This window comes from Dromiciops gliroides, chromosome 1, assembly GCF_019393635.1.
Source record: "Dromiciops gliroides isolate mDroGli1 chromosome 1, mDroGli1.pri, whole genome shotgun sequence".
In the NCBI taxonomy this organism is placed as follows: Eukaryota; Metazoa; Chordata; class Mammalia; order Microbiotheria; family Microbiotheriidae; genus Dromiciops; species Dromiciops gliroides.
The window spans coordinates 48,213,759-48,236,267 of NC_057861.1; the positions used below are offsets into that span (position 1 = coordinate 48,213,759).

At 38.8% G+C, this 22,509-nt stretch overlaps 1 long non-coding RNA gene across 2 annotated transcripts; it reads left to right on the forward strand.

The window, feature by feature from the left end:
- Positions 1-6,531: 6,531 nt before the first annotated feature.
- Positions 6,532-21,756, forward strand: LOC122741019. Of its 2 annotated transcripts, none has more exons than XR_006354805.1 (3): positions 6,532-6,609; positions 8,521-8,672; positions 21,593-21,756. It is a non-coding gene; the product is annotated as an uncharacterized LOC122741019 (long non-coding RNA). The 2 variants fall into 2 exon arrangements; XR_006354804.1 differs by having other exon boundaries at positions 8,521-8,650.
- Positions 21,757-22,509: the final 753 nt, after the last annotated feature.

Below are 22,509 nucleotides of genomic sequence, written 5' to 3' on the forward strand. Positions count from 1 at the left end.
CTATAAAATACTTAAATTAATGGGATATCTTAAATGGTCCAATCTCCAAAAAAAAAAAAAAAAGAAGAAGAAATTGAAGTAGCAATAAAGGAACTACCAAAGCAGGGTGAGATGCAAAGAAGGAACCTGACTAGGTGGGTTTATAAAAGAATATTATCAACCTTTTAAAGAATTAATGCCCAAAAAAAGAATTAATGCCTAAACTGCACAGATTACTCTACAAATTTAAGAAATAAAGGATATGACCAAACTTTTTTATAAGACAAGTATAGTCCTAAGTATAGTCCTAAACCTGGAAATGATGTTAAGATATTAAGATATTCCATACTTTCTTGTTTGGGGTGTTTTTTACAGAAATGAGTTTTGTATTTTGTCAAAAGCTTTTTCTGCATCCATTAATATAATATAATTCTTATTGTTTTGGTTATTATTGTGGAACTGTGAATTTGTCTAGCCATTTTGGAAAGTAATTTGGAACTATGTTCAGAAAGTCACTAAAGTGTACAATCTTTTAGCCCAGTAATACCACTATTAGGTCTATAGTCTCAAAGGGATGAATGAGAGAGAGGAGAAACAGAGACAAAGACACAGAGACAGAGAAACAGAGAGAGAAAGAGGGAACACCTATGTATAAAAACACTTACAGCAGTATTTTTATAATGGCAAGAACTGGAAGCTAAGGGAATACTTATCAGTTGGGGAATGATTGAACAAATAATGGAAGATGAATGGAATAGAAGATTACTGCAATGTAAGAAATAATGATAGTGATGGTTTCTGAGAAGTCTGGAAAGACTTGTAAGAAGTGATACAGAGTTAAGTGAGCAGAGAGACAGAGTCAAGATGGCAGAATGAGAGTCCAGCATTTTTACGCAGTTCACCCAACACACCTTCATAACATCTAAAAAATGTACCAGATCAAATTCAGATCACTAAAGCTAAGAAAAAATCACAGTGAGTCATTTTTCCAGCCCAGGTCAGCTTAGGAAGATGGATAGAAAGGCCCATGAACACTGATAGGGGATGAGGGGTAAACTGACTAGAAATGTAGCATGGTGGTAACAGGAGCAGCAGTAGGGAACATTCTAGCACCCAAGGATAGTAAAGGAGCTATGGTTGAACACTACGGCTAGAAGGACCTGAGCATAAAGAGATCCTAGAGGAACTCTGAGCCAGTTCCAGGAACAGAAATAAGTGCCATCTGGCCACTCTGTTGCCCATTACCCAGTTCCAAAGTGGAAAGGAGTGGTCACCAACAAGAGAGGTCCTGAGTATGGAGCAAGGAACAAGTTCCAAAAACTTAGCTTGTGGTTCTGAGCCCAACCACATACCATACAATAGACTCAAATTTGGGACAGGAACTCACAGAGTTCCTACCAGAAAGAAATGAAAAAACCTCTCCTCAGATCACACCACTTTGGAAATACTGAAAACATGCAGACCTCCAGGAGGTCATAAAAAGACAGAAACTCAGGCTAGACACCACCACCACCACCACTCCCAGAAGTAAGCAGAGGCTAAAATTAACATATAAGCTAAAAGCAAGAAGTAGGCTGGAAGAAAGAGCAAACAAAATTAGAACCCAACCAGGGCAGCTAGGTGGCACAGTGGATAGAGCACAGACGCTGGATTCATGAGGACCTGAGTTCAAATCCAGCCTCAGACACTTGACACTTACTAGCTGTGTGACCCTGGGCAAGTCACTTAACCCTCATAGTACCGCCAAAAGTAAAAATAAAAATAAAAAAATAAAGGATATGTAGAATATTATTGAAGAAAGTAACTACTTTAAAATTGGAATTGACCAAATGCTAAAAGAGTTTTTTTTAATTAATGAGGAAAATAACTCCTTAAAAATTAGAATAAACTAAACAGAAACTAATGACTCCATGAAACATCAAGAAATAACAAAAGAAAGTAAAAAGACTGAAAAAAAGAAGAAAATGTGAAATATCTCATACGAAAAATTTTTTTTAAAACTGACCTGGAAAAAAGATTGAGGAGACATAATTTAAGAATCACTGGACTTGGGGGCAGCTAGGTGGTGCAGTGGATAAAGTGCCGGTCCTGGATTCAGGAGTACCTGAGTTCAAATCTGGTCTCAGACACTTGACACTTACTAGCTGTGTGACCCCAGGCAAGTCACTTAACCCTCATTGCCCCACAAAAAATTTAAAAAAAAAAAAGAATCACTGGAATACCTGAAAGATATGAACAAAAAAAGACATGAACATTATATTTAAAGAAACCATAGGGCAAAGTAGAAATTGAAAGATTCCACTGCAGAAAACAAATGAAAACTCCCAGGAATATTATATCAAAAATCCAGAACTCCTAGGTCAAAGAAAAGATACTACACATAGCGAGGAAGAAAGAATTCAAGTGCCATGAAACCACAGGATCACACAAAATTTAACAGCCACCACTATAAAGAAACATAGAGGGGCAGCTAGTTGGTGCAGTGGATAGAGCACCGACCCTGGATTCAGGAGGACCTGAGTTCAAATCCGGCCTCAGACACTTAACACTAACTAACTGTGTGACCCTAGGCAAGTCACTTAACCCTCATTGCCTCACCCAAAAAAAAAAACCTATATTAGAGGGATACCTCAATTTACCTATTCCCAAACCAAGATCAATCTAACCATAAGATAAATTATAAAGAAGTTAAGAGTGACGGTGTCTGAAAACAGACTGAAGCATAATTTTTTTGATAGTTCCTTACTCTGAAGTTTTGTTTTTGTCTGTTTTCTCTTACAACCTGACTAATGTAGAGATGTTTTCCATGACTACTCATGTATAACTTATATTGAATTACTTGAGTTCTTGGGGGTGGGGGTGGGAAGGGAGGAAGGAAGAGAAGTTGGAACACAAAGTTTTAAAAAATTGATGTCAAAATTTGTTTTTACGTGTAATTTGGAAAATAAAATTCTAAACAGAAAAAATAAAATAAGTTAAGGAGATTGATAGATTTTTAGAAAAGTTAGATGTGATAGACCTCTGAACAATATTGAATGGAAATATAAAGGAGTATGCATATTCTTAACTATATGTGGCACCTTCACAAAAATTGACCACATATTAGGACATAAAAATCCCACAAACAAATGAAGAAAAATTAAATGCATATTTTCTGACCATAATGCAATAAAACTTAAATTCAATCAAGGACCTTTGAAACATAGATTAAAAATCAATTGGAGGGGCAGCTAGGTGGCACAGTGGATAGAGCACTGGCCCTGGATTCAGGAGGACCTGAGTTCAAATCCGACCTCAGACACTTAACACTTACTAGCTGTGGGACTCTGGGCAAGTCACTTAACCCCAATTGCCTCACAAAAGAACAAAAACAAATATGAAAATCAATTGTAAAATAACCTAATCCTAAAGAATGAATGGCTCAAAGAATAAATCATAAAGTGAACAGAACCAGGAGAAAAATTTATACAATAACAACATTGTAAAAACAAATAACTTCAAAAGATGAGAAATTTAATCAATGCGATGGCCAACCAGAAATCCAGGATTTCATTATGAAACATGCTAATTATTTCCTAACAGAAGAGAGATGGACTCAGAGTACAGAATTTGGCATACATTTTTCAATCTGGTCAATACAGAAATGTATTTTACTTTACTATGCTTGTTTGTTACAAGGGTCATGCTTTTTTTTTTATTCAATGATTAACAAGGAACATACAGAGAAGGTACATTTTTGTTCATTACAAAAATTTAAAAAAAAAAAGAAATGAAGGGGATGTTTTCAGAGAAGACTTTTAGGAACAGATACAAAGAGAGGTGATCAGAACCAGGAGAAAAATTTCTACAATAACAATAATATTGTAAAGACAAACAACTTTAAAAGAGTTGAGAACTCTGATCAACAAAGTGATCTACCACAATTCCAGAGGCCTGATGCTCCAATAATGAAGTGTGCTACCCACCTCCTAACAGAGAAGGGATTGAATGAAGGATGTAGAATGAGGCAAACATTTTTGAAAATGTCAGGTTTGAGAGGACTGCACTGGGGGAGGGGGGAGGGGAGAGGTAGAATTGTGTGAAATCCCACATGAAAGAAATAAGAAAGGGCTCATGGAGTGGGGGGAGTGATAGGGGAGGAGAGAGGCAGTGAATGAACCTTGCACTCATCAGAATTGGCTTAAAGACCTTAATTTCATCATAGTCAGCTCAAGAAGGGAATAGCATGCACACTCAACTGGATGGAGTAATCTATCTAAGCTGAGCAGTGAATGAGCCTTACATTTATCAGAATTGGCTCAAAGACCTTAACCCATCAGAGTTGGCTCAAGGAGGGAATAGCTTGCACACTCGATTGGGTGGAGTAATCTATCTAGCCCTGCAGTGGGGTAGGAGGGGAGGGAAATGAGGGGGGAAGGGTGAAAGAAGGGAGAGCAGATTGGGGGAGGGGCAATCAGAAGCAAACCCCCTTTGAGGAGGGATGGGGTGAAAGAAAATAGATAACGGAGTGAATATCATGGGGAAGGGAGTGGGATGGAGGGAAACAGTTAACAATAGTAAGTGTGAAAAAGAGAAAAGGAAAAAAATTGTACAAAAAAATATTTATAGCAGCTCTTTGTGGTGGCTAAGAATTGGAAATCAAAGGAATGCCCATCAAATGGGGAATGACTGAACTTATTGAGTGATAAGAAATGACAAGCAGGATGATTTCAGAAAAACCTGGAAGGACTTATATGAACTGATGTATAGTGAAGTGAGCAGAACCAGAACCATGCACAGTGACAGCATTAGTATTCTATGAGCAATGGTGAATGACTTAACTACTCTCAGCAATACAATGATCCAAGACAGTCCCAAAGAACTACTGATAAAGCATACTATCCACCTCCAGAGAAAGAACTGATAATTGAATGAACACAGACTGAAGCAGGCTACATTGCATTTTCTTTTTTACCTGAGTCTTTTTATATAAAATGATTAATATGATAATGTTTTGCATGACTGCACATGTATAACCTATATCTGATTGCTCACCACCTCAGGGAGGGCAGGAAGGAAGGGAATGAGAGAGGGATAGAATTTGGAACTCAAAATTTTTAATTAATTAATTAATATATACATATATATAAATGAATGAATGACTAAAAATAAAAATAAAATAAAGACAATCATGTCAACCAAAAAAATGTCATGTTTAAGAATTTATTTTTAAATGACTGTGTATATTTGTTTTAAGAAATTTGAGGGAATGTTCCCCCTATGGGATAAAGGAGAGAAAATAAAGGATGATTAATTGAAAATTTTTTTAATTCTGGTGTGAGAATTAGAATGACTCCCCTGCTGGAGAGATACTGTAGGGAAGCTCTGCCATGAGGAGAATTCATGTGTGGACAAGCCATACCTCTTTAGTGTCCTGAAGCTGGCCAGCTTGCAGCTGTAGAGCCACCTGTTAGTTCTGTTTATCAAAGCTACCAGCCAATTAGCTTGGAGCTCTGTGTGTGTGTGTGTTTCTGGTTTCCGGTTTCGAGGGAGGCTTCAGGGAGGAGGAAGGAGCAAGGACTCTCTCTCTCTTTCACCAGAGACCTCAGTTTGAGTCGAGCTGAGATGCTGGGTCCCTGAGATATATAGATGAAGGAATCTTGGCTTCTTTCTCTCTCCTCACCAAATTCTTATGCTCCTTAATAAATACTTAAAAGTCTAAACTCCTGCTAAAGCTTATAATTTATGGCAACCACTCATTAGATTTTTAGACAGTCTAGCTAGAATTTTAGCCCCTTAGAGCTAGCAACTTTACGCTGGGAAATAATCAAATAAATTAATTGTGACATTCATGAAAAAACATAGGAATTGATGCAAATCGAATTAACCAGGAACCAGGAAAACAATATACATTAATGTTATGATAATATAAATGGAAACAATAACAACAAAATAATCAGAACTGAATACCTCAAAATTATAGTGACTCATAAAAGAAGAATTATGAGAAGACATTTCCTTCCATTTCTTTGCATAGGTGGGGACCATGAATATGGAACACTGCATAAGGCAGACTTTGGAAGTATGTTGATTAGTTTTGCTGAAGTTTCTTTCTTCCTCATTTTTTATTCTTTATAAGAGATGGCTCTCTGGGAGGGTGTGGGGGAAAGGATGTATTAGTCATAGTAAACAAGTGATATGTAAACAGAAGATATCAATACAATTATTTTTATTTCATCCTTTTCTTTTCTTTTCTTTTGGTGGGGCAATAGGGTTAAGTGACTTGCCCAGGGTCACACAGCTAGTAAATATCAAGTGTCTGAGGTTGGATTTGAACTTAGGTCCTCCTGAATCTAGGACCTGTGCTTTATCCACTGCACTACCTAGCTGCCCCTTTATTTATTCCTTACAATTGTGGTAAAAAACGGAAGTTTTAGCTGAATCATTTGAGAGTTGAGTGCATGCTTTTGAAGCGGCTTTTGAAGGACCTCCCTTTTGGGGAGGAGTCTGTGATAAACTTCCAGGACGCCAGCTTAAAACTGAGGGTGGAAGGGAAGTTCGTTCTCTCTCTGGCTTTTCAGCTTAGCCGTGGCAGCTCACGAGTTTGGTGTTCGGTGCTGGTTCTCAGCCTGGCAGGCAGTTTGGGATTTGGTGAGTTTTATAAAGGAATATAGACTAAGCTTAGATCTAAGATTATTCATTTGTATTTCTACTTTCCTATTTCCCTAATTGGTATCACCTTTTGTTGTCTAATTAATTCCCAAGCAATAAAAACTAATCCCTCACTGATTAAAGCTCCAAGGCTTCTTTTTCTTAGTGGTCTGGGAGAGATTTATATATATATATATATATATATATGGGAAAAGTTAAAAGGGGGAGTTTAATGCTCATATATCCAATTTTTAATCTCACACATTACATGCTTCAAAGTGTAGTTAGGAATACCTTGTGTAAAACTTAATGTACTATAGAAATGTGAGTCATTCTAGTAATGATGACTTTAGCCCATGGGGGTTTTTTTGTTTGTTTGTTTATTTGTTTTTGGTGGTGTGATGAGGGTTAAGTGACTTGCCCAGGGTCACACAGCTAGTAAGTGTCAAGTGTCTGAGGCCAGATTTGAACTCAGGTTCTCCTGAATCCAGGGCTATTGCTTACATGAGCCTTTTTAAGGGTATTCTCATTTAAATGATCCGCCACTTCCCTTTTGAGTTAGGCAGTTATTCTTTCCCTGCATCTCCCTTACCATGTAGGAAAGAATTAGAAGACAGGAAGAAGCTAAAGAGAAGGAAGAAGTCTCAGACAGGGTTGGCTAAGAGGAAATGAAAGATTATGCCTATTCAAACTTGGCCATTATAAGCATTTTTTAATTTATCTTTAATTTCTTAGTAAAGCTTTCTAAATGCTTACCACCTTAAATTAGATGGATAAAAGGAAGATGACTTAGTGACACCCCAGAGAGAATGAGATTAATCATGATCCAGGATTTAGGGAGAAATTGTCAGCAAAAGAAAAAAAAAAAACATCAGGGGGAGTAGCTTTGGACCTGAATGGCAGAAACTATTCCTTGGGACCCAGAAAGTGTTTCCTCAGAGTCCTTCAATCTAAGGAAAAAAAAATTATAGAGAGAAATGTTTGCAACACTTTTTGAGCAGAAAAAGAGGGTCCAGACCTGTGATGTCATCAGCACATGAAATTCTTTTTTTTTTTATTTTTTTTTTTTTAGTGAGGCAATTGGGGTTAAGTGACTTGCCCAGGGTCACACAGCTAGTAAGTGTTAAGTGTCTGAGGCTGGATTTGAACTCAGGTACTCCTGACTCCAAGGCCAGTGCTCTATCCACTGTGCCACCTAGCTTCCCTGGCACATGAAATTCTAATTGTGGAAATTCATGGAAATCACCAATTCCTCTGAAATTCATTATCTTGGAGAATCTCCAGCAGCACTGAAAGATTAAGCACCTTGCCCTATCCATGCCATCTTGGAATTAGGAAAAGAAAGCCAGGCAAGGGCTAAGATGTGTCCTTGATTCCCAGAGAATAGATTTCAAAGGGTCCAGAGAAAAGATAGGTGGGATCCCATGGACTAAATTCTTATAAGGAAAATTCATTTATAAAGGATAGAAACTTATTTTTAAATTTAATTTTGAGGACACAATGAGTAATAATTCTGATGAGGAGTCTTGTTTAAAAAGAGTGGTGTGGGGGCAGCTAGGTGGCATAGCGAAGCGAATAAAGCACCAGCCCTGGATTCAGGAGGACCTGAGTTCAAGTCTGACCTCAGACACTTGACATGTACTAGCTGTGTGACCCTGGGCAAGTCATTTAACCCTCATTGCCCTGCGAAAGAAAGAAAGAAAGAAAGAAAGAAAGAAAGAAAGAAAGAAAGAAAGAAAGAAAGAAAGAAAGAAAGAAAGAAAGAAAGAAAAAGAAAGAAAGAAAGAAAGAAAGAAAGAAAGAAAGAAAAAGAAAAAAAATAAAGAGAGTGGTATGGATGTTCAAGAAAGAAATGTATCAACTTGACTTTTTTAAAAGTATAATTAAAATGGCATATCTTTTCACATTAAGAAACAATGAATCAGAGGAATTCAGACAGGACTGGAAGACCTATGTGAATCAATGCATATTGAAATAAGCAGAACCGGAAGAACAATAGACACAATGACTGCAATAATGGAAATGAAAACTACACTGAAAAGTAAGCCCAATTCTAGTTAATGGTAAGAATTAATCCCAGCCTCAGGAAAGCCTTCTGTAAAGGGATGGGGGAATTGTGTGTGTGTGTGTGTGTGTGTGTGTGTGTGTATGTGTGTGTGTATAAAATATATGTCATATATGATATATTATGTTAAATGGGGTCAACCTGTTGCTTGGTTTTGCTTAATTGATTTTTCTATTATGAGAAAGATTTTGAAAGGAAAGAGAGTGAAAGTATATCAGGAAATCACTATAATCTAAAATCAAGAAGCATAAAATCTATTTTTTTATTTTAAGGAACATGTAAAGAAGATAGAAGCGAGGGCAGGTAATAGAATATGAATAGAAAAATTCAGTCTGGCCCAATAAGCAACAGGAATACTATATCCCATGATGAGCTGAGGGGAGTAAGGAAATAAAATGGCAGAAAAAGATAGTTTGTGAACTATGCTGGGAAAAGAAAGGCTCAAAATAAAAATAGGACCACTATTTAGGATGGAAATTATAGTGATAATGATAATAACATCGATGATGTTGGTGGTGGTGGCAGTGAACAACAGAAAGAAGTCAACTCTTAATTTGACGTCTATTTTCAAAGCCAACCAGAATGAGCTTTAAACTGCAAATTAGGGATCTAAAGTGGCTAACAGGAAGCAGATACTCAAAATAAGTAGGGAAATGAGAAGGTCACTACCTTTAATGAGTTCAAGTCACCTGACCACAATGAACTAAATACCAGGGGAGTAAAAGAACTGGCCAGTAATCATCACTTAAAGGTCACAAGGAAAAAAATAGCAAAATTCATTTAGAAGAACCAAAAAGGTCATGAATCACATGGGAAATAATGAAAAAAAAAAGTGAGAAGGAAGAAGATCTAGCAGTACCCATTTCAATCTACACTGAAAAGGAGTAATCATCAAAATAATTTAATAGTGATTTTCAAAAATATTTATTGATCAGTAGATCAGAACAGGTGCACAGCATACAGAAACAAATGAACACAGTAGCATAGTGTTCAATAAATCCAAAGAACCCACTCAATTACTGGGGTAAAGATACTTCACAGAAACTGCTAGAACACTGCAAAAACAACTTGGCTGGGGGCAGCTAGGTGGTGCAATGGTTAAAGCACTGGCCCTGGATTCAGGTGGACCTGAGTTCAAATCCAGCCTCAGACAGTTGACACTTACTAGCTGTGTGACACTGGGCAGGTCACTTAACCATCATTGCCCCACCAAAAAAAAAAAAAAAACCCAGAAGTTGTTTAGACCAACATCTCACACCCTAAATGGATATATGCCTCAGATAGAAAAGATCACATCATAAACAAACTAAAGAAGATATATTTTGCAACTCTTCTATCAAAGAGTTCTTGCTTAAACAAGGGGTAGGGAGGATAACAGGAGAGATCACAGATAATCTGTTTTTTACATAAGATTGAAAAGCTTTGGCACAAACAAATCAACTACTAGCTGTGTGACCCGGGGCAAGTCACTTAACCCCAATTGCCTCACCAAAAAAAAAAAAGAAAGAAAGAAAGGAAAACAAATTAATGCAGTTAAAATTAAAAGGGGAATGATTAACTAGGGAAATAAATCTTTGCAGCAAGTTTCCCCAATAAAAGTCTGCTATCTAAGATATATTGGGAACTGATCCAAATATATAAGGACAAGATCCATTCCTTAATAGATAAATGCTGAAAAGATATGAAGGTCATCTAGGTGGTACAGTGGATAGAACACCAGGCCTAGACTCAGGAAGAACTGAGTTCAAATCTGTTCTCTGATACTTATTAGCTATGTGACCCTGGGCAAGTCACTTAACCATGTTTACCTCAGTTTCCTCATCTGTAAAATGAGATGGAGAAAGAAATGAGAAACCACTCCAGTATTTATGCCAAGAAGACTCCAAATAGGGTTACAAAGAATCAGACATGACTGAAACAACTGAACAACAAAAGTATAAGAACAAGAAGTTCTCAAAAGAAGAAATTCAAGCTACCATCAACCATATGAAAAAATTCTCAAATCACTAATAAGAGAAACACAAAACAATTCTGTTTCTACCACATACTTATCAAATTTCTAAAGATAACAAAAAATAAAAGTGATCATTGTTAGAGAGATATGGAGGAGAGACAGTAATGTATTGATAGTGAAAGTGTGAATTGGTTCAAAATCATTCTAGAAAGTACTTTCGAACAAGACTCAAAGTCACTAAACTCATATACACTTTTATTTATCTGTGTGTTTACTTATTTAATTTTATCTGTATGTATGTACCTATACATATATTTTAAATATCAATATATACTTATATTAACCACAGATACAAAAGTGTTAAATGGCAGCACAAATTGTTGTGTAGCAAAGGATTGAAAAACTAAAAGAGAGCTCATCAATTGAAGGATGACTCAATACATTATTGGTATATGAATAGGATAGAAATATGTACTTTTGTTAGCAGCATCACCTTAGAGAGTAGCCAAGAACACTGAGATGACTTGTCTGAATTACACTGCTAGGATGTGTCAGAGGCAAGACTTGACCTAGGCCTTTCTAGATTCAAGGCTGGCTCTCTGCTATGCCACATTGCCTTTAACATGGTATAAGATGTAGCAGAACATGATTGTGCCATATGAAATGACAATGGATGGATGGACTGTTTTCATTATTTTTCATGATATTCTTGGAATTTTTTTTCCTCCAAATGATTTTTGTTATTTTTTTCCTCGTGACCTTTCAAAGATGACTTATGATGATAATCTGACACTTCTTTCCCTCCTCCAGTATATAAAAAAAACCTAAGAAGACTTGTATAAACTGATGCACAGTGAAGTGAGCAGAACCAGATAAATGAATACAATTACATTATTTTAAAAAACAATTTTCGGCAGCTAGGTGGTGCAGTGGATAGAGCACCGGTCCTGGAGTCAGGAGGACCTGACTTCAAATCCAGCCTCAGACACTTGACACTTACTAGCTGTGTGACCTTGGGCAAGTCACTTAACCCTTATTGCCCAACCAAAAAACAAAAATTTGAAAGACTTAAGAGCTCTGATCAGTGCTTGGTAGTTCTTTTCTGTTACAAGAAAGAGTTGTGGGGGGCAAAGCCAAGATGGTGGAGGAAAGACATTAAACCCACAAGGCTCCTGATACAATCACCCCAAAAATAGCAATAAAAGAATCCTTGGGGCAGAAAAACACAAAAATAGGGGCTGAGAGTTTTCTCCATCTATAGATAAATTTCAGGGGGCCGTGCTGGGTCACGAATAAAGCCTAACCCTGCAATTGGGCCGACACACCAGACACCCACCAGAGGAATTTGCCCCAGTGCCTCTGAATCAGCTACAGCACCAGTGTCTTCTGGAACCGATCGCGTGGTCGGACTGAACGGCTTGGGGGGGGGGGGTGGTAAGTGCGGGGGTACCAGTGGACTGGGGGGAAGGATTTGACTGTCCTACCCCAGTGGGGAACCAGGAAGAAATCCTGAGCGGCAGGAGACCCAGGTGGGTGAGGGGAGCAGGGGAGAAGTCTCATCGGAAGCTAAGAACCACAGGACAGAAAGCTTTGCTGGTTGGTTTTACTAAGGTAAAGTAAGCCTGAGGTTATCTCCGGACCTGAGAATAGGCCAGGTGAAATTAAAGCCTGCCCCCTCTCAACCCAAAACACCTGGGACCCTCTGAAGCTGAGAACAGGAGTGGAGCCGAGAAGCAGCCCCACCCCACCCCCACCAGCACCACCCTCCCAAAGTGGAGAGTTTAAAATCAAATAAAAGTGAGGCCAGTCAGGCTGAGAAGAAGCCCAACAATCCCCCTGGGCCATGCTGTAGCTTGAACAGTGTGTCCTGGAAGCAGCACCGCACTTTAAGAAGAAGTTAAAAGCCAAGAAATAGTAAGCCAGGATGAGTAGGCAGAGAAAGCAGAAGACCATCAAAAACTTCTTTGGGGTTAAGGTAGATCACAATACAACCTCAGAAGAAGATAATAACAGGGTCAAAGCTCCAACATCCAAAGCTTCCAAGAAAAATATGAACTGGTCTCAGGCCATGGAAACTCTCAAAAGGGACTTTGAACAGAAAGTAGGAGAAATAGAAAGAAGATGTAGAAAAAAGGAGGAAAGAATGGAAAGGGAAATGAGAGCGATGCAGGAGAGTCATGAGAAAAAAGTCAACAGTTTGAAAAGCCAAATGGAAAAGGAGATTTAAAAACTGTCTCATGAAAATAACTGCCTAAGAATTAGGATTGAACAAATGCAAGCTAGTGACCTTATGAGAAACCAAGACACAGTAAAGCAAATCCAATTAAATGAAAAAATAGAGGGCAATGTGAAATATCTCCTTGGAAAAACAGCTGACCTAGAAAATAAATCTAGGAGAGATAATTTGAAAATCATTGGACTACCTGAAAACCATGACCAAAACAAAAGCTTAGACACCATCCTCCAAGAGACTGTGAGGGAAAATTGTCCTGATATTCTAGAAGCAGAAGCTAAAATAGAAATTGAAAGAATCCACCAATCACCTCCTGAAAAAGATCCCAAAAGGAAAACCTCCAGGAATGTTATAGCCAAATTCCAGAACTCCCAGGTCAAGGAGAAAATACTGAAAGCATCTAGAAAAAAGGAATTCAAATATTTTGGAGATCCAATAAGGATAAAGCATGATCTAGCAGCTTCTACATTAAAGGACTGAAGGGCATGGAATATGATATTCCAAAGAGCAAAGGAACTGTGACTTCAACCAAAAATCACATACCCAGCAAAACTGAGTATAATTTTTCAGAGGCAAAAATGGGATTTCAATGAGAAAGAGGTCTTTCAAGCATTTGTGAACTGAATAGAAAATTTGGCTTTCAAATACAAGATCCTGGAGAAGCATAAAAAGGTAAACAGGAAAAAGATTTCGTGAGGGATATTAAAAGATCAAACTGTTCGTGAGGGATATTAAAAGATCAAACTACATGGGAAGATAATACTTTGAAATCATAAGAACTATCTCAGTAAGAAATTCACAGAAGACAGGGCTGAACTGAATATGAAGGGATGATATCTGTAAAGCATTTATGTTTTGTTCCTTGTAGGGCAGACAGGGTGGGGTGTCTTATGTCTGGGGCTGGATTTGGGCTTGGGGGGGGCCTCCTGGGTCCAGGGCTGGTGCTTTGTCCACTGTGCCACCTAACTAATCCATGATGACATCATTAAAATAGGGTTGAGGTGTAGGAGGAATAAACTGGGGGAGGGAGAAGGGGAGATATGGTCTGGGGAGAGGTAGTTCACATGAAGGAAACAAGAAGAAAGCTTATGGAGGAGAGTAGAAGAGGGCGAAGAAGTTGAGGAATGAGTGAACCTTAATATCATCAGAATTGGCTCAAAGAAGGACTAACATACATACTCAAGTAGATATAGTAATATATTTTTGCCCTGGGTGGGGAGGGAGAAAAGGAGGGGGAAGAATGGAAGGAGGAAAGGGCAGATTGGGGAAGAGAGCAGTAAAAAGCAAAACACTTTCAAGGAAGATGAAGATGTTCTGCATTACTGCACAAGTATGACATTGAATTGCTTGATCTCATAGGGAGGGTTGAGGAGGGAGGGAGGAAGAAAAATTTAGAACACAGAATTAGCTCAGGGACCTTGATCTCATTGGAGTGGGCTCATGGACAGAATAGCTTTCATACCCAATTGGGAAGAGCAATGTATTTAACCCTGCAGGAAAATAGGAGGGGAAGAGGATAAGGAAGGAAGGAAGGAAGGGTGAAAAAAGGGAGTGCAGAGTGAGGGAGAGGATAGTCAGAAGTAAAACACCTCTGAGGAGGAATAGGTAAAAAGAAGATAGAGTAAATGTCAGGAGAAGGGAGTGGGATGGAGGGAAATAGTTATGATGATTGATTATAATGGCAAAACGCATGGTACCTACTTTTTGTTTTCTTTTGTTTTGTGAGGCAGTTAGGGTTGAGTGACTTGCCTAAGGTCGTGCAGCTAGTGGGTGTTGAGTTTCTGAGGCCAGATTTGAGCTCAGGTCCTCCTGACTCCAGGGCTGGTGCTCTGTCCACTGTGCCACCTAGCTGCCCATATGGTACCTAATTTGCTGGGCTTTTATGAAGAAAATTCTCTGTCAAGCTTAAGGTACTATATAAAGGTTATGATGAACAGGATACTATCAGAAAAACCTGGAAACACCTACATGAACTGAAGCAGAGTGAAATGTACTGTATACAAAATAACAGCAATAGTGGAGGACAATCTGCTGGGAGGTATGTGGTTATTTTCAGCAAGGCAATGATCCAATATAACCCTGAAAGACTTATGAAGATTGCAGCTCATCTGTAGAGAAAGAACTGATAGTATCTGAAAACAGATGGAAACACATTTAAAAATATTTTTTTCATTTCCTCTTTGACAATTCCTTAATCTGAAGTTTTGGGTTTTTTTTTTTTTACTGTTTTCTCTCACAACTAGCTAATATGGAAATTTTTCCATGACTACTCATGTATAACTTATTTTGAATTGCTTGAGTTCTTGTGGGTGGGGGGTGGGAATGGAGCGGGGAAGAGAAATTGGAACTCAAAGTTTTTTTAAAATTGATGTTAAAATTTTGTTTTTACATATATTTTGGAAAATAAAATTCTATTCATAATTTAAAAAAAAACAAGAAATGGATGCTGGATTTTTTTATTAAAGAATGGGAGAGAGAAAAAAAAAGGTATGGAGAGAGGGAGGAAAGGAGGAAGGGAAGGAGAGAGGAAGAGAGGGAGGGGGAGGGGGAAAAGAGAGCCAGTGAAACATTTTGAATGATCAGAAGAGAATAGGAGAAAGCTCAGAGAGACACAATCAAGACAGCTTTGAAATACTGACTTTATTATGTACTCAAAACCAATCTATGTGTAATAGAGATTCGGTTTCATATACAATCTTCTTTTTCTGCTCTTCTTTGTACATGGACAGTTTAGGTTTGTCAAGTTCAGAATTACAAAAAAAAATTAAGAAAGATCATGGGGAATAAAAAGGTTACCATAGGACTGATCAAATGTCTTGATTTTCAAAAAAGGGAAGAGAATGGAGAGTGAAAACTGAAGATCAGTAACCTTGACTTTGATATCTGACTCTGATATTATTAAAAGGATGGTGAATAAACAACTCAAGAATAAAGGATCACGATTGATGCTCATAGAAGGTAGGTCTTTAGCTGAGACCTGAGGGAAGTCAGGAAATCCAGGACATGAGAAGGGAAAGAGTTCCAGGCACCAGGGGAAACACTCAGAGTTGGGAATTGGAGAATCATGTATGAGGAAGAGCAAGGGGTTTGATGTCACTAAATTATAGAATACATGTAAGAAACTAAGGTATACATATTGGCTAATATGACAAAAAAGGAAAATAATAAATGTTGGAGAAGCTATTGAAAAATTGGAACACTAATGCATTGTTGGTGGAGCTGTGAACTGATCCAACCATTCTGGAGAACAGTTTGGAACTATGCCCTAAGGGCTATAAAGTTTTGCATACCCTTTGACCCAGCAATACCACTATTAGGTCTTTTTCCCAAAGAGATCATAAAAAAGGGAAAAGGACCCACATGTACAAAAATATTTATAGCTGCTCTTTTCGTGGTGGCAAGGAATTGGGGTTGGTCACCAGCATTAGAGAGGGGACTTCTAACCTGGAACCCTGGAGTGTCTGAACTAAGAAACAGTGGATAAGCAAGGGGAGATCCAGGAGTTATACAATGGGCAGAATCTGCCCACTCCCTATACTTTCTCACTGGAAACAGGAATTAGGAAGACCTTGTTTAAAAAATAAGAAGGAAAGGAAGGAAGGAAGGAAGGAAGGAAGGAAGGAAGGAAGGAAGGAAGGAAGGAAGGAAGGAAGGAAGGAAGGAAGGAAGGAAGGAAGGAAGGAAGGAAGGAAGAAAGGAAGGAAGAAAGAAAGGAAGGAAGGAAGAAAGGAAGGAAGGAAGAAAGGAAGGAAGGGAGAAAGGAAGGAAGGGAGGAAGGAAGGAAGAGAGGAAGGAAGGAAGAAAGGAAGGAAGAAAGGAAGAAAGGAAGGAAGAAAGGAAGAAAGGAAGGAAGAAAGGAAGAAAGGAAGGAAGAAAGGAAGAAAGGAAGGAAGAAAGGAAGAAAGGAAGGAAGAAAGGAAGGAAGGAAGGAAGAAAGGAAGGAAGGAAGGAAGAAAGGAAGGAAGAAGGAAGAAAGGAAGAAAGGAAGGAAGAAAGGAAGAAAGGAAGGAAGGAAGGAAGAAAGGAAGGAAGAAAGGAAGAAAGGAAGGAAGAAAGGAAGGAAGAAAGGAAGAAAGGAAGGAAGAAAGGAAGAAAGGAAGGAAGAAAGGAAGAAAGGAAGGAAGAAAGGAAGAAAGGAAGGAAGAAAGGAAGAAAGGAAGGAAGAAAGGAAGAAAGGAAGGAAGAAAGGAAGAAAGAAGGAAGAAAGGAAGAAAGAAGGAAGAAAGGAAGAAAGAAGGAAGAAAGGAAGAAAGAAGGAAGAAAGGAAGAAAGAAGGAAGAAAGGAAGAAAGAAGGAAGAAAGGAAGAAAGAAGGAAGAAAGGAAGAAAGAAGGAAGAAAGGAAGAAAGAAGGAAGAAAGGAAGAAAGAAGGAAGGAAGAAAGGAAGGAAGAAAGAAGGAAGAAAGGAAGAAAGAAGGAAGAAGGAAGGAAGAAGGAAGAAAGAAGGAAGAAAGAAAGAAAGAAAGAAAGAAAGAAAGGAAGGAAGAAAGAAAGGAAGGAAGAAAGGAAGAGAGAAAGAAAGAAAGAAAGAAAGAAAGGAAGGAAGAAAGAAAGAAAGAAAGAAAGAAAGAAAGAAAGAAAGAAAGAAAGAAAGAAAGAAAGAGAGAAAGAAAGAGAGAAAGAGAGAAAGAGAGAGAAAGATTCCTGAAATGCCAAACATATTTCTGCTTGCTCAGGGACCAAGTGGGCAGAAGGAAAGGGCAGAAGGTGGCAGCACCAGAGGAGGATCTCCCTAAAACCCAGGTAATGAATGACAACACCAACATCAGCCTCCTTTTTACCATTCCCCCAGGTGTGGTAATCTTCCTCCCAGAGCCTGAAGCTCCCAGACAAGTTGATCAGGAACCTCTCAGGTCCAGGCTTCTTCCTGCAACTTTCTAGCCCTAAAATTGGGGAGAAACCAGGTCAGGTATGCCTCCTACTGAGATGAATTCCTGTCCCTCAGAATGCCCTTCCCTTAGGGGGAAAGGGACCCACATGTACAAAAATATTTATAGCTGCTCTTTACGTGGTAGCAAGGAATTGGAAGTTGAGGGGGTGCCCATCAATTGGGGAATGGCTGGACAAGTTGTGGTATATTAATACAATGGAATACTATTGTGCTGTAAGAAATGATGAGCAGGAGGAGTTCAGAAAAACCTGGAGGGTCTTACGTGAGCTGATGATGAGTGAGATGAGCAGAACCAGAAGAACATTGTACACAGTATCATCAACATTGAGTGTTGACCTACTGTGATGGACTATATTCTTCTCACCAATGCAATGGTACAGAAGAGTTCCAGGGAACTCATGATAGAAGAGGATCTCCAAATCCAAGAAAAAAAAAAAAAAAAGAACTGTGGAGTATAGATGCTGATTGAACCATACTATTTCTTTTGTTTTGGGTGCTGTTGGTTTTTTTTTCTATTTTGAGGTTTTGCATCACTGCTCTGATTTTTTCTCTTGTAACAGGATTAATGCAGAAATAGGATTAATGTTATTATGTGTATATATATATGTGTGTGTATATATATATGGATATGGATATGATATATAGATATATAGATATAACCCTATATCAGATTACCTGCTGTCTAAGGGAGGGGGGAGGGAGGGGAGGAAGGGAGAAAAATCTGAAATTGGAAAGCTTGTATAAACAAAAGTTGAGAACTATCTTTACATGTAACGGAAAAAATAAAATACCTTATATGTAAAAAAAAAAAAATTAAAAAAAAAAAAGAATGCCCTTCCCTTCCTCCCCTCCCCCAAGGCCAGCCTTCACCAAATCTGAGGACTGAAAGGGACCTACTCCAACCCTGAGCTTGATGGGAATCCCTTCTATGCTATCTCTTATTAGTAATCAACAAGGGAGGCTAGGTGGCGCAGTGGATAAAGCACCGGCCCTGGATTCAGGAGTACCTGAGTTCAAGTCTGTCCTCAGACACTTGACACTTACTAGCTGTGTGAGCCTGGGCAAGTCACTTAACCTCCATTGCCCCGCAAAAAAAAAAAAAAAAAAAAAAAAAAAAATTTAAGTAATCAACTCTAAGAGTTCAGGTGAAGGGATAAAATAAGTTAATATATGTAAAGCATTTTGTAATCTTTAAAGCACTATAGAAATGTTATCTAGCATTGTTATTGTTATTGTCATCATCATCATTATCCCATTCCACTTTTGACCAGGTCTGATTTTTTAGAAAATCTTCAAAATCTGTAACTTGGCATTCCCCCCCCCCCATTGCTCCCAGACCCACTATCTGAGGCCAGACAGACCCTTATCACAGCCTCCCTATGTCATGCAGGTGTGGGAGCAGCGGGCCTCTTTAGCTGGGTTCTTCCCTTAAAGAGGTTCCAAATCTGTTTCCTCAGGGCAGTTTTACAGAAACCAGAATTTACATACAGTGGCCACATGGTGGTGCTGTGGCTAACCAGGCTAGATAGGGACCACAGGCAGTCGCTGTGGCTAAACAGATTGGAATAAAAATCCATGAATTTACCAACAGCGGCCATGAGGTGGCACTGTGACAAAACAAATTAAAAGAAATACGGCCGTACTTATGATGGCCATAGGATGGCGCTGTGGCCACCTATTTAGATCCGAACTCCCAAGCTAGTTTATAACTCTTATAACGCTCCCCGCTCTCCCTATCCGGGAGATCTCTGCGCAATATCTTGTAGCCATACCTTCCCCCCCACCCCACCCCAGGACAACAGCGGGGTGGAGTGGGGCAATGTGGAGCTTTGAAGCTCCCCCCCTCCCCACCGCACCCCACCCCGCAAGCATGGAATCCGCCCACGTGGCTGGCCAAAACAAAGGACAAAGAGCTAACTTTGCCAAGGCGGAAATGGAGTGGGGCCGCTGAAGCCTCTGGGAAATAGGCAAGGACACAGAACTGAGGATTCTGGGAGTGGTAGTAGTCCTGCTGCATAGGACCTACAGGGACAGCACTACTATTTCCTCCAAAGAGTGACTTTCTCCCTAATAGCTTAGTGTTCTTACTAAGAAGCAGGGAAGAGCATGTGATTTTTTTTTATCATAAAAGTATTTTATTATTTCCTAGTTCCATGTAGAGATAGTTTTCAACATTTGTTTTTATAAGATTTCGAATTCCAAATTTTTCTCCCTCCCACCCTTCCCTCCCTCCTCCCCAAGACAGGCAGCAATAGGTTATATATGTAAAATCACATTAAACCTATTTATGCATTAGTCAGGCTGTGAAAGAAGAATCAGAACAAAAGGGAAAAACATCAAAAAACAAAAACAAAAAAAAGTAGAAACAGTATGGTTCAATCTGCATCTGGATTTGGAGAGCATTTTCCATCATGAGTCCTTTGGAATTATCTTGGATCATTGTATTGCTGAGAAGAGTCAAGTCTATCACAGTTGATCATCACACAATGTTGTCGATGTTGTGTACAATGTTCTCCTGGTTCGAGCATGTGGTTTTTGTAAGGAAGTGTGACACCTATTAGCTGTGTGACCCTAAGCAAGTCGCTTGTATCCAATCCTCAGTTTCTTCATTTGAGATAATACTTCTAAAGTGCTTGGCACAGTGTCTGGCACATAACTAGATGATTGATAAATGCTTGTTCCTCTCCCTGACTGCCTCATTTGTAAAATATTACAATTTATAACACATGCTGTACTATACGTCACAGAGTTTTTATGAGACCCCAAAACAATAATCTGAGTAAAGCACTTTATACAGGTAAGCTCATGTCAGCAGAGGCAGAGGAGTGGGCTCAGAATCAGGAAGATGATTCTGAGCTCCTTCTCTGATGCTTACTAGCTAAATGACCCTGGGCAAGTCACTTAACTTTTCAGCATCCCACTCTCTACACCCATTCTCTAAGACTATAATTTGCAGAGACAGTCAGTCAATAAGCATTTATTAAATACCTACGATATGCCTGGAACTATGCTGAACACTAGAGAAACAAAAACAAAAGACAATCCCTGCTCTCAACTTAATGGGAGATAGGGGAAAGAGATCGTACAAAACGCTATGTACAAATTTATATATATATATACACACATACACATACATACATACATACATATAATCTTATATTATAATATGTAATATGATACAATGTATAATTATAATTTATTTGTGTGTACACAAACATACACACAAGATCAATTAGAACTAATCTCAGAAAGAAGGCACTAGTATTCAGGATGATCAGGAAAGGCTTTTTGCAGAAGGCAGTATTTTAGCCGAGACTTGAAGGAATCAAGGAAAGCCAGAAGGAGAAGATGAGAAGGGATTCCAAGTGGGGCCATGGTCTCTGGGTTCTCTTAGTGGCTGCAAACTTGGTATAAGACCTGGTGTCAGGACAGCTAGGTGGCGCAGTAGATAAAGCACTGACCCTGGATTCAGGAGGACCTGAGTTCAAATCTGTCCTCAGATATTTGACACTAGCTGTGTGACCCTGGGCAAGTCACTTAACCCCAATTGCCTTACCAAAAAATTAAATTAAATTTTAAAATAAGACCTGGTGTCATATGGAAGAGAAAAAAAAGAAACAGAAAAAGATGGTAAAAATAAAAGTGGCCATTTTCCAAAAGGGAGAGGTTATGATGCAGCTAAGTTCTGTCACGATCAAACCAGATCAGCAGTACTGTCATCCATCCCATTAGAAGGCGAGAGCAGGGACTGTCTCAGTTTTCTATATATCTTCCCAGAGCCTAGCACAATACATAGCATATAACAATAGCTTATAACAAATACTTTGTCATTCATTTTCAGAGTCAGAGCCCAGGAAAGACATTGACAAACAAGGCCAAATTCATAGAAGAGTGACTTCTGAAAAGATCATACATCGTGAAGATCAACTGAGGGAAATGGGAACGTTTATCCTGAAGAAATGAACCGACAGGGAGGAGGGGAAGACTGTATCTAGAAGAACTATGAGAATGATTCTATGTGGACTTGAAGGGGAGGGGAGGGAGATCATAGAGGGGACAGATTCAGGTATGTCGATTTTTGGTTTTCTGCCTTTCTCCTACAGAAAATAAAAACAGATCAGAGAAATTATTTTCGTATTTTCTCCTACAGGGAAAACCAGATCAGAGACAGACAAGAAAAACATAGTACCAGTTTATTTGTCCCAAGGACAAGTAGGCCTGAATCATGCAGAAACCCCTTCCAAAGAAGGAGCTTAAAGACTCCCTCTTTATAAGGGTATATAAGGTTTCTTTGCTCACTGGTTACAGGGTGTTATCAGTTTCATTAGCATGATACAAATCAACCTAAAAGCAAATACTTGACAAGAATGCAAATCAGTCTAACAATTTCAGTTATACCTGTAGGAAATATCAATCAGTTTGATAGTTCGACTTACCAGAAACATTATGATAAGATTATATGATTCCTGGGGGCAGCTAGGCGGCTCAGTGGATAGAGCATTGGCCCTGGATTCAGGAGGACCTGAGTTCAAATCCAGCTTCAGGCACTTAACACTTACTAGCTGTGTGACCCTGGGCAAGTCACTTAACCCCCAATTGCCTCACCAAAAAAAAAAAAAAAAGATTATATGATTCCCAAAAAATGGGGTTTGGCAAGGAGGATGCCCTGATGTTTTTAAAAGATAGGGACTTACTATCCTGGGGAAAGAAGTCAGCAGATAGGGACTTATCTGATGGCTATCTGGGTTCAGTTTGAAG